The 12,280-nt window shown below is 57.8% G+C and overlaps 1 long non-coding RNA gene and 1 pseudogene across 1 annotated transcript; one reads left to right on the top strand and one right to left on the bottom strand.

Moving 5' to 3' along the window:
• Positions 1 to 3,385: 3,385 nt before the first annotated feature.
• LOC129564631 (uncharacterized) lies at positions 3,386 to 11,651 on the top strand. The gene is made up of 3 exons (XR_008687534.2): positions 3,386 to 3,659; positions 4,482 to 4,557; positions 7,975 to 11,651. It is a non-coding gene; the product is annotated as an uncharacterized LOC129564631 (long non-coding RNA).
• Positions 7,026 to 7,957, bottom strand: LOC148773519 (heat shock transcription factor, X-linked member 3-like; annotated as a pseudogene).
• Positions 11,652 to 12,280: the final 629 nt, after the last annotated feature.

Raw genomic sequence — 12,280 nt, 5'->3', positions numbered from 1 at the left:
AAAGACCCCAGCCCCTCCCAAAGGGACCTCAGGCTCTTGGTCAGTGACTCTACATAGGGAGGTGGGACCTTCAGAGGGGTGGATGCTGCCAGACACAGGGTCAACTTGACACTGATGTGACAGACCCGGTTAACGCTGACTCTGCAGTCACTTCGGGAGGACCCCCTGGGCTGGGCTTTCTGAGCAGAAGGGGTCCAAGGGACACAGGGCCAGTCCGGAGGAATCATCAGTCAGTCTTGAGATGGGAGAGCCTGGAGTGCAGTATCCCCCAGAGCCAGGTGCAGAGCTTAGTGAGACCAGGGCGAACATGTGATATGAGTGAAAGATGGTAACTGAACAGAAACCCTGCTTAAACTCCAGTGAGTAAAAGAGAAATGCACAGAAAAAGAGGGGGATACTCGCCCCACTCATGAACTGGAGAACCTTCTCACCTCTGGGGTTGCCTCACGGGCGTCCTCTGCTCCTGACTCCTCACACCCTCTCTGTGCTTGGCCAAGTCGCCATGGTGGGCACGCAAGTACTCAAAGGGTAGACAGATGGGGCTCCCGCCCAGCGCACGAGCGTCCACTCACTGAAGTCCTCTCACCATGGGTACGGGTTGGCAATGTGCACTCCAGACCACCCTCCCTGCTCCTCAATCTCGCAAACTAAACAGCTGGACCCGTTCAGTGGGCCACAGCCTGCTGTCCAGAAGCGCCTTCCAGTGCTGGGGGGCCTGGCGCCCGGGTCATGGCCAACCTGCCCAGATGGAGGACAGTGAAGAGCACGTAGACCCCAGAGTTCAGGAGTGATGGAGACACGCAAACCAGCATCTCCCGCTCCCAGGTCAGATGCGATAAAAAGGCCTGTGATGTGAATGTGAGCGGGGCAGCACCAGAGGCTCACAGAAGCTCCCGAGGTCCCCCTGGGCGGTGCACCATCCCCTGGGCAGGCAGCACCCCGAGAAGTGGCAGCAAAGTGGACACCTGTGTCCTCTCAAGGAACTGCAGTAAAACTGAGATGAAATCAGAAATGCGTTCGGTTCTCAGGCTGGCCCCTCAATCTGGGCCGTATGGAGAGGGGCAGAGCCAACAGGAGCTGCCCTGGGGACAGAGGGGAAGACTGGTTGATGTCCCAGAGCTACACAGCTGCTCCTGGGCTTGTCCTGTGGGAATCCAAGGCCTGTAACTGAAGCTAGGCAGGGACCAAGGGACTGACACAGACGTGAAGGAGCCCTCTCTCACAGGCAGAGTGCTGGATGCCAGGGCAGTGTCTCCTCAGGGACGGCTCGCCCCAGATGCCAAGCCTCGGGATGGACTGCAGCCCCCAGTAGGAGGGCCTGAGGGACATGCGCTGACCTCTGGGGCACTTACGGCTCTGAGAGACCAGGCGAATACTGAGTCTGTTGCTAGCTTGCAAACAGAAGAGGGCAAATCTGAAACACAAAAATTCCAGGGCAGGATGAGTGCCCAGACCCCAAAAGAAGTGCCCACAACTCAGCACAGAAAGGACACATGGCTCAGCAGAGAGATGGGCAACAGGCATTTCAGAGAGGAAACCACATCGTTCAAGGAGGACACGAAGGAAACCGAGAGTCTGGGTCGAGCCTGCCCCAGGTCAGTGCTGCCCGCAAACGCACAGCAGGAGCAAAGTGGAACCTTCACCAAGCCTCAGAGACCCAGGTAGGGTGGGAGGCAGCACTCCTCGTGGCTTGGTCCGCACATGTGTGCATGTGAGGAGGGCTGGGGTCAGCCGCAGGGAAGCGATGGGTGCGGAGAAACGCCATGGAGCAGGTCCTCACAGCTGCCCCCATCAGCAGCCACACATCATAGAGCTCCAGTTCACTGGGCAAGGTCTCATTCAAAACCAGGATTTGGGAGGAACAGCAGCGGCCCACCCACCGTTCACAGGACCCTCCCTCATGATCTGAAACCACTACCAGCTGGTTCTGGAGGCAGCTGGTAACCACTCTTGGGGTGAGGAGCAGGGCGCCAGCATGAGGGAGTTGGGTCTGGTGACTGCTTGGGTCCCGGCAGTGCTGAGGCCTCAAATCCAGGAGGCAGCCTCTGCCCCTCAACTTGTGGCTGGGAGGCTTCTGCAAGGAGAGAACAGGCTGCACGCTGGAAGAGAAAGCACTGCTCCAACTCAGCATTCCCACAGCAGCAGTCGTGTGGGTGCCCAGGTAACGGGAACCAGTGAGACACTGACCCTGCCTTTCTGGGACTCGGCTAACCTCGGGGCGTGGGGGGTCCAGACTTGTGCACAGCAGCCACAGCCTGGAAGGAAGAGGGAGGCAAAGGCGGGCTGCAGGAAGATGCAGGGTGCCCCCAGAACTCCCAGATGAGAGCACCTGACACTTGGGTGGACGGATAAAGGGATGTTACGGTCCTGCCTGGAAGGAGGACAGTAGGTGCTCAGGACAAGAGGAGCTAGTGGTCCAGGGGCAGAACTGCATGAGAAAGTGTTGGGTCCCGGATGAGCTCTGTGCAAAGCGCACGGCCAGCACAGCCACCCAGAGTGCTGTGTGATGGTGAAGGAGACCTAGACCACCGGAAGCCCCCCCAGGGCACCATGGACACGTTGGGGCTGAAACAGAAGAGGGCTCGGCTGTGCTTTCCATCCGGGATTGATGAGGACAGATGTGCGTGCGGTGTGACACAGAACCATGGTATGTGAAACACCGGTGGGAGGAGGAGAGACAGCAGGGGTTCAGGCTGGTGGGGGGGCCTAGGCTGACAGCACCAGCCCCAGGCCATGCAGTCTGAGCTCAGACAGTAGTGCTGGGGACAGGAAGAGGAGCATTTACTCTGATCAGGCACTTGGGAGGCAAGGACACAGCAGGGAGGGCAGCAGTCAGGAGCAGAGTCAGGTGGCTGCCCTGGGTGGGCTGAGCCCCCAGACGAGAGGAAGAGGACAGGAAACAGTTTTGAAGGTGAAGCTGCCTTTCTCTGGGACATCTCAGGTCCCAGGGGCAGCAGGAAACACAGTGAGGATTTTCCTTCTCATCTGCAAAAAAACCCCAGATAAAGACTGTTGCTCAGCACTCGGCCAGCAGCCCCAGGGTGGCTTGGAGGGGAGCCGGCCTGGGTTTTCAGCCCAGAGATGCAGAGTTCTGCCCAGAGGCCCCGCCTCTCCCCGCTTCCCTGGCCCCCGGGTTCCACGCTGAAGCTCGGATGCGGTCGCCACCACTTTGACTCTCGCCGAATCTCTCGGACTGGACGCCTATGGCACGGACTCAAAAGGGCACGGTCTGGGCTCCGCCATGGAGCTGGACAAGCCCAGTCGCCATGGGTTTCCCAGGCCCACAGCTCCATCCCTGTCAGCCCCGCCCCGCCCCGCCCCGGTGGCTCCACCCCGCCCTAGCCCTGCCCGGCCCCGCCCCGCCCCGCCCCAGCCCTGCCTCCTTCTCCAGAAGCTCCCCCTCACCCAGCTGTTTCCCACACTTCAGCCCCAGACTCCTCGCCCTGCTCCTCCCACCTCCTCCCCTCTCTTCCGCCAGGCAGCTCACTTCCTGGTCCTCCCCCGGGTCCCGCTCCAGGCCGCCGGTCTCGAGGCTCCCCCGGCCTGACCTTCCAGGCGCCTCAGAGCGTGGCGGATCCTATTTCGTCTCCTAGGGGACAAGGCCGGCGAGGGAAAGCGCCTTTGTTCGTACGTGCGTGTCTACGTAACTGCGTGCCTACGTGAGTACGGAAGCCCTACACACCGGAAATCAGGGGCTTCAGTGTTTGTGGGCGCGACGCGACTAAGGCCAACGAGTGCAGTCACCTGACAGCGGTCCCGGTGGCGGACTACTGTCCTGCCTAGTGGCCGCAGCCCGGCCATCCCAAAGCGCCTGGGACTAGCTCTGCTTGCAGGAAGGCGGGACCTGCCTCGTGCGCTGACCGTATCTCCGGGCGGGGGTTTCCAGGCTCTGGGACAAGGAGCGCCTGCCAGACGGCCAAGCCGCACATCTGGGCCCCTCCATGGTCACAGTCCCCGCCCACTTTCCTTCCACGTGTTCCTTCCAGCCTCCAGCTCCGCCCCCAGACTGTGACCTCACGCGAGCCCCACCTGATCCCTGCAAGACGCCCCCACCAGGCAGGCCCTGCCCCTGCAGGACTCAGTTGCTTGTCCGTGGTTCCCCTCCTTGTGGGGCCCAGCCACAAGTCCATGGAGGGCAGCCCACTGACTGTGGTGGCCCCCAGATCCTTCCAGAGTGGCAGTGTGAGGGGAGGAGTCGTTTTTGCTTGTTCCTTGTGGGATCTCCAGGAATCACCATCATTCCTGGGGAATGCATGCTGAGGCATCGTGGGGTCAACTGTCCCAGCCACGTGAGGACAGGCCAGCTGCTGTGATGAGCAGAACCCACCCTGAAGAAACCTGCACGTGTGTTTCACATCCTTGGGCCCTCTTGGGTCCCCGTGCTCTAAGGCCCCTGCTGAGAAGAAAACTGGTGGCTTGTTGTCCAACATTGCTGTCTTGTCACAGGTGATTTTCTTCCTGTTCCTCTGGTCCTCGTGCAGGTGAAGACGCCCAGATAAGCAGGCAGAAGAGTGTTTTCTCCGCTGGCCACCAAGCAGGCACCTTCTGCTTCCAGAGGTAGGAGTGCTTGCAGCCCCTTCCTGCTCAGGCATCCCACCCACACAGTTGAGATTCAGTGGTGCCCAGGAGGAAGGGGTTGGGTTGGCTGAGACACTGAGTGGCAGAAACTGGGCAAGCCTGGGATCCAGTCATATACCCCAGTAAAAGACATAGCAATGGCCACACCCCAGGGGCCAGCCAGGCTCCCTGGTAACCAAGCTGGACCCAGTGAAGAGGGTGACCCTTTGTCACCCAGCAGGTGGACAGAGATTCAGCGGGATGATGATGCTTGGGGCCAGCCAGTGCGTGAGGACATGGCACCCTTGCCTGTGGGGTGATGGGGAATGGACATGGGGGAACCTTTGTGGAGGGCTGTTTGCTGATTTCTGTCAGCACCTTGGGTGTGTGCCCTGCTCCCCGGGCCTCCTCTTGCATGGCTCTTCAGTCAGTGAGTGTGTGGTCGCTTTGAGTGACTGTATTGGCAGAATGAGTTTTCCCTTCCCTTCCATCAGGAGGGACAAGTCAGTAACTTGTGGGACCCCCGAACCTGGGAGGTGTAAACAGACGCATGAAGTTGTGCAGCGGTGGGGGAGTGTGCCTGAGGTGCTGGAGGTGTAGAAGTCATCCCCCCGCTCCCCGCTTGCCCCTGCGGAGGGATGTCTGAACAGGGCTGACTCTCTGGCTTCATTTGCTGGCAGTCGCGTCAGGGCCACATGGGCTGGGTGACTCAGACTACGAACCGTGTTGGTTCAGGAGGCCAGAAGCCGGGGTTGAGATGTTGGCTGACGTTGGCTCTTATGAGGGCTGTGAGAACTGTGGCTCTGCTGTGCTCGGGGAAGGACAAGCCAGGGAGGCCCTGGGCTGGGTGCCTCTGTGACCTTGTCCCCGTCTTCACAGCCATGTGGAAATGGAGGCTTTCCAAGGTGCTGAGACCCTGCTGAGGTTCAGGCCCGTGGCTCTGCTTCTCTGCCTCTCCCCCACTCCAGTAAACAGGGACACCTCTCCAGGTACAGGGATAGAAGTAAGGATGGAGGTGCCTGTGGTCAGGTCCCCTGCAGTCATGGGCCATCTCTGTCTCCCTTGGCGCCTCCTCGGTGCCTCCTCAGCCATGGAAAGGTGTGATAATAACCTAGTGGGATATTTGAGGTTTGATTTCTATGATCCCTGCATGGTGTCGTCCCAGCCCCTGGTGAGGATAGGGAGAACACCCAACCCAGTAGTTCCTGCTCTCCTTCATTCTTTCTGTAGGCCCTGGGCAGGAGCCGGGGCATCTGTTGACAGTGGAGACAGTGGTGTGTGAAGGGCTGGGAGGAAGGTGGCTCCCAAACTCATGGGGAAGACACCTGGCAGGGCCGTCAAGGGCAGCCCCAGGGCCGACGCCAGGTTGGTTAGAACAGATCTGTGCTCAGCAGGCCTGGGGTAACATGGGGGATCTGCAGAGTCGGCAGTGATGGGGCCTGGAGATGAGGGATGGGGTGGGGGCTGGGGGGAAAGCCAAGCCCAGGACTCTGCCTGTCTGTGCTGAGAAAGGACCAGAGCCTGGCCACTGGGCTGCGAAGCCAGGGCACCCACCCTCCCTCCTCAGTGCTCCCAGGGTTTCAGGGCCCTTTGTCTTGGAACTCACCACGTGCCTCTCTCCACCTGTCCCACCCTCCTTCCTGACTTCCCTGCAGACTGCCTGTGATGGACGGGTCCTCTGGATTGCCACCCTCCTGTTAGTGGATAGAATGGAGGCAGATGGAAAGAGCCAGCCATCTGTGACCACCCCCTTCCATGTCACCAGGCTTAGAGGATGCTTGAGCACATTGGCCTGATGTCTGGACAAGTACTGTGTGTTGGGCGCGGTGCCTGGATTCTAAGTAAAGCTGTGAGGGCAGAGCAACACCAACTGGTGTTCACCTTGTGGAAACCTTGTATTTGTCTTCAGGTTTGGGGTCATGTGTTTGCAAGGCCCTTGGCGGTTGGGGTGACCCTGCTTTCCAGTGAGGCTCTTGGGGAAGCCCCTGGATTGGGAGCTGGTGATGCTCAGCTGCTGATCAGAAACTTGTGGCATCATTGGGGGACCCAGGAGGAGCTCATTCTGCTTCAGGGTGCATGACTCATGGAAGGTGACACCCCCATGGTCAGGAGCCGGACTGCGTCTTCTGCTATGCGGCAGGCAAGGCCCAGGGACCCGCCTGTCCTGGGATGGCCTCAGTGCATGGCTCAGGAGCCACAGTCTTGGCAGAATGTGTGAAATGCTGCTGCTTCAGATAAAAAGGGACCATGGGGACTAGACTGAGGCCTGCCTGGGGTGTGGGCTTCCACCCTCATCTGGCTCACCCAGTGCCGTGTGAATAGCATGGACAGACAGAGAGAACACAGACTCGCAGTTCTCATTTGATTCTTTATTTACTCCCGTGGAGTTTTGGTGTACTTTATTAGAGCCAAAAATAGATTTTTGGTTACAAAAGAGTGCTTTTGAATGTCCCTGGGGACCTGGCAGCTCAGGGATTGAGCTTGTCCTTGAACTCCTCACAGAGGGCACACCTGTAATCTGAGGACTCCTCCTGCTCCTCCTCTGCCTCGGGGGCCTCGTTTGGGGCCACAACTGAAATGGCTCCCCTCACGATGGAATCACAGGTGTTGTACAAAGTCATCACCGAACCATAATCTGGGTACCTGGGGGAGCTCTTGGGCAGTTCCCCTGGGCTGTCCCTTCCAGCAGTAGCCAGGGGTACAGACATGGCATTGCTGGATGTACCCTCTCCACTGGGGCTGCCTCTTCGCTGGGGAGATGGCTTGACCTGGGCCGCCCGGCTGCACTGCCCATAAACCAAAGGCCACAGAACACAAATGAGCGCTGGCTGGAGGTTCTGTGAACAGTTGAGGTTCCCTTCTGGACCTGCTTGTCAGCCTCCTCGGTGCACTAGTGATGGAATAGAGGACAGCATCTGGTCACCACTGCTTGCTTCTTTCTCTTTGGGGTCGCTGTTGTGCCGGTGGCGGGCTGAGCAGTTCTTCTGGGGTCGCAGTTCCTCTAGATGTTCTGCAGGAGGCGAGGCTTGTCTCTCTGAAACTTGGAGTAGTGATAGATCTGAAAGGAAATGAATCACTTTAGCCATCATGGGGGGCAATAGCTTTTCCTCATCGCCCTCCTTCCCACCGCTGTCCTGACCTTGCCTAACTATGGAAACAAGGTCTTCTCACTCCTGGCAGGTGCTATGGGGACTCCCTGAAATCAAATGGCCCCTTGGGGTCTGGAGTCACCCCGGTGGATCCTGTCTAAGGGGATTCGTGGAACACAACAAGGCCTGCTTTCTCCTCTTTCCTTAACCACCCTCTCATGAGAAAAAAGTTCTCCTGGAAATTGAAATACATCCAGCACTCGGCTTTTCTAGTCCAGTCTCCCCAGAAGGGCTTTGTACATTACCATCATCCTCTTCTTTCCCGCAGAGCAACCCGAATGGTGGATTTTACTGAACCCATGCAGGTTCAGTTCGCGGATGAAACTTTTGATGCTGTCTTGAAGAGCCTTTCTGTCCCTCTGCGCTGGAGGACCTCTGTCTGGAAGAGATCTGCCTCAGTGACCACCGTATCTCCCTCGTTTCAGTGCACAGAGCTGAAGGCCGCATCCTCCACGATCATCCAGAGCTTCCTGGGGAAGGACAGCCCAAGGACGGCATTGTTCTCTTCCTCATTGGCTATTGCTGGGTTCGGGCCCTGTGGGGCGGGTTGTCTTGGGGGCCCAGATCTGGGCTCTCAGGTTGGTCCTACCGCTTCTCCAAAGCCTCCTCTGAATCCACATTTGGATCTGGGTGACATCAGGGGGGTACCCTGCTGTGGGCTTTCCATCAGTGGATGGGGTGAACGGGGCTGCACGTGCCTCATTGGAACTCTGACTAGCCATGGAGCCAGTCTAGTTCAGGAGCATTCTCTACCCAAGCAGTGAATTGTCAGGGCAGAAGGGCCTCAGAGCAGGGTGGTAGTGCCCAATAAATATTGTCTGTAGATTGTAGAATTTGGGTCGTGGGCCAGGCAGCAAAGTAAGTGATCCACTTCCTTCCTTGTTTCATGATGTCACAGAGGTGATGTGGAGAGGCAGCCCTGGCCCAGTGTGGGGGAGGGTGTCTGGGGACAGAGATGGGATCCCCAGCTTGTCTCTTGTCTGAAAGTACAGAAAAGTATGTTTCAGGTTGTCTGCAAAGGCTCCCATCTGCTGCCATGTGCCTTGTTTCAGGGAGCCAGGCCCTGGATAGTTTGACAAACATGCCCCTGGCTCCACCCCTACCCTACCAACGGGCAGGCCTGTGGCTGCCTTCTGCTAAAGGACCAGGCCCTGGTGAGTCCTGGCTCGGCTATCACCGAGAGAGACCCCAGGGGTCAGATGGGCCCCTGGCGACTGTCCCTCCCAGAAGATGAGGTCCATAGCAGACTGGTTGGCCTAGCTTGAGTTGGTGGTTCCCCCCACCCCCATCCCAAGGCCTTGTCCCTCTTCTGGCTTTGGTCTCTTCTGACTGGTGCTGCCAGTTGGTAGGTCCCACTCAGATGGCCCGAAAGTCAAGAGTCCTGTTTCCTGCCCCCATCGCCGCCCAGGTCGAGCTTTCCCCAGTGTAGGGCTGTGCTCGAGCATGGTGGGAGTGACCTCACGTTCCACTTGACTGTTCCCCAAGCACCTGAGACACAGACTCCCTAGGATGCCGTGCGGTAGGGCACAGCCAAGCGCTCAGCTGAACTTGCAGCCTCCTGAGCTCTGCCCACCCCCAGAGGGCATCCCACTGCAGATCACAGGCTGTTGTCTTCAGTTTCCATTTATTCCCGTAAAGACCACTCTCGTGACCCTAGAGTTCTCACTTTGGGAACATCTGTGTGTGTGCTTTCCCTGTCCCCTTCCCTGGAGGCTGCCTCGAAAGCCCTGTTTGCTTTTGACGGTGGGGTGGTTGGGCTTCTGCTACCCCCGGTCCTGGACTCCCATGTCCAACTTGGGTATCTGTGGTTACCTGCCATTTCAAGGACTTGGTTGGGGGCTCAAGATACAGCCTGTTCTGTTGAAAACAATCACTTCACTGGTCCTCTACGAGGCCAGCTCTGATCTTCTCCGCCCCTTCCCCTGTCCCCACCACCATCGTGGACCTGTTCTCCCTTACCCAGACGGCAGGAACATCAAATGATTTTGTTGGCTCACAGGTTAGGCGTTTTCCAAGGGGCCTCCTTTACACACACTCACTCGCAGGGACATGTCTGACTTATTGAGCTGCTGCTGCTAAGTCGCTTCAGTTGTATCCGACTCTGTGCGACCCCATAGACGGAAGCCCACCAGGCTCCGCCGTTCCTGGGATTCTCCAGGCAAGAACACTGGAGTGGGTTGCCATTTCCTTCTCTAACGCATGAAAGTGAAAAGTGAAAGTGAAGTCGCTCGGTCGTGTCCGGCTCCTAGCGACCCCATGGACTGCAGCCTACCAGGCTCCTTGAGCTAGATGTGACCAAAGGGAGCCCCCATCTACCTGTATTTGAAAATGCATGAGAGTCTGGGTGTGGGACTGGACGAAACCTGAGTGCGTCACTGGTCTTCACTGCATATGGATGATGGGGCCGTGGGCTTGGAGGTGCATGTTCTCTGACCTTTTTGGGCCACTGTTCTTCAAAATCATGTAGGGGACAGACCGGCACCTTGGAAAGGTACGTGTGTTGAGTACACACATACAGTGCCCTAGGGCACTATCCACCTAGTTCTGCCACTCAGCAGGGTCATTTGCCCTGTGTGAGGGCCACAGCCTGGTGTCTGAAAGGGGAGAGCTAAGAGGGTGTGGAAGAGGCTCTCCCAGAGGCCCTTCAGCCTGAGGACTGGCAGCTGGAATGGAGCTCACAGGCCTTGACTTGGGCTTGCTCCCTGGGCTTTGTGCTCCTAAACAGGTTGATAAAGCATTCCTTCAGGTTGATTCATCTGACTGGGATATGACCATGGAGGCTGTGATCTTCAGTGGGGGCCCCTGGTGCTCCTCCGAAGGGGACCAAAGACCGTGCTATCTGTGGGCAGCCTGGCTATTGTGGCCTTTCCTGCCCCCACCCCCACCCTACTCTGGGCCCCTCCTCACCCCCTGGGTCCTGAGGGAGCTGCCTTTCGTGGTCCCCTTCCTCCAGGCACCATGTGGGCTTTGGCAGTGGGTTTGCGTGGCACTGAGGAGTCTTTGTCAGCTCTGGCTCAGGACACTTGTATTGTGCACACACGAGCCCTCATGGTGTCCAAGGCCTGCCTTTCTCAGCCTCGCTTTCCTGCCCCTGCGTTGTCCCCAGTCCAGAGGCCCTCCAGCTGCTCCCCTCCCTCGCTGCGGCTGGGGAGACCTGGAGCCTCAGGGGTTGTGTTGCCTTCCCTCGCGTATCAGGGGAGGCTTCTACAGGGGCCTTATCCCAGTGGGCACTGGGGCCATAAGGTCAGACCATCCCTCCCTCCTGCTAGGTGAGGAGCTGGCCAGCCTGGCAGGTTCAGTTGGGCAGGAGGCCCCACGGCAGCAGCAGGGACAGGGCACCGCCCTCACGAGGGAGGCGCTGGGACTGGACAGAGATGTCGGCCCCCAGCAGAGTCAGTTCTCAGCAAACACAGAGCAGCCCCACAGTGCTTCTGATTCTCCTTGTCCCCTTCCTTCCGTGGGCCTGCTTCTTGTCACTTCAGAGGCATCGTGTAGCACTGAGAAGAGAATGGTGTGAGAAGTCAGAAGGTTGGACTGCGGCCTGGGTTGTGTGAAAAGGGTTGGGGCTCCAGAGGAATTGAGACCAGGGCTCTGAGCCCACCCCAGCCCTCACTTGCACGTGGTCCTGTGAAGATCCCAAGCCCCGTGGCCTAAGTTCTCCTGTGAAGCCAGCCGGTTTGAGGAACCCATGCGTTGGGCTGCAGGATGCGCCTGAGGGACAGGATGCAGCTACCAGGGCCTGGCGGCCATTGCCTCTGTGATGTTGGGGCAGGAATCTGTCACAATGTTGCCCCCAGACTGTCCTCCACTCTCCACTGTGGGAAGGGATTAGCTGCTTTGCAGTCCAGGGCTTGTCAGAGAATATGCACCTCAATAGGATGTGGAATAGCTAATCAGCCAAACAGGATGTTTCATAAATAAAACTAAGAAACTTTGCTGCTTAGACCATAGGGGACCATGTTAGTAGCTCAGTCGTGTCTGACTCTTTGCCTGTCAATCTCCTCCGTCCATGGAATTCTCCAGGCAAGAATACTGGAGTGGGTTGCCATGCCCTTCTTTAGGTGATCTTCCTGACCCAGGAATCGAACCCAGGTCTCCCACAATGCAAGCACAATCTTCATCATTTGAGCTACCGGGCAAGCCCCATTTCCATATAACTGTTAAATTTGGGGGTGGAGGAGTGTTCCAACAGGACCCAAGCTGCTCCAGGAAATAGAAGCAAGAACCACTCTTTGCCTTTGCCCCAGCTGGTCTTCCATCCAAAACATTACTTGCCTTCATTGCAGCCCCAACGAAGGTCAAGTCCTTGAGTACAATGGCCAATTACAATCAAGATAATTGTAAGCTAATTAACACCTTGGGTTCTGGATCCCCCGGGGCCAGGAAAGAAAAGGTAGTTCCATGCATTTCTTGGGCACCACTTCAAGGGAGTGCGCTCAAAGTTCTGCAGGATTCCTAGCAGATATGGGGTAGAAAACATCTTTGCCCCTGTGATCAACAGCAATGCAACAAGAGTTAGGACCCCTTACTTCCTGCCCCAGAAAGAGAGCTCTGCGGGCTTTATCCAAGATGCA

Source organism: Moschus berezovskii, chromosome X, assembly GCF_049115385.1.
Source record: "Moschus berezovskii isolate FMDL1 chromosome X, NW_MosBer_1.0, whole genome shotgun sequence".
NCBI classification, from domain to species: Eukaryota; Metazoa; Chordata; class Mammalia; order Artiodactyla; family Moschidae; genus Moschus; species Moschus berezovskii.
Note: the sequence above shows the minus strand (reverse complement) of the source record. Positions and strands in the feature narration are given on the sequence as shown.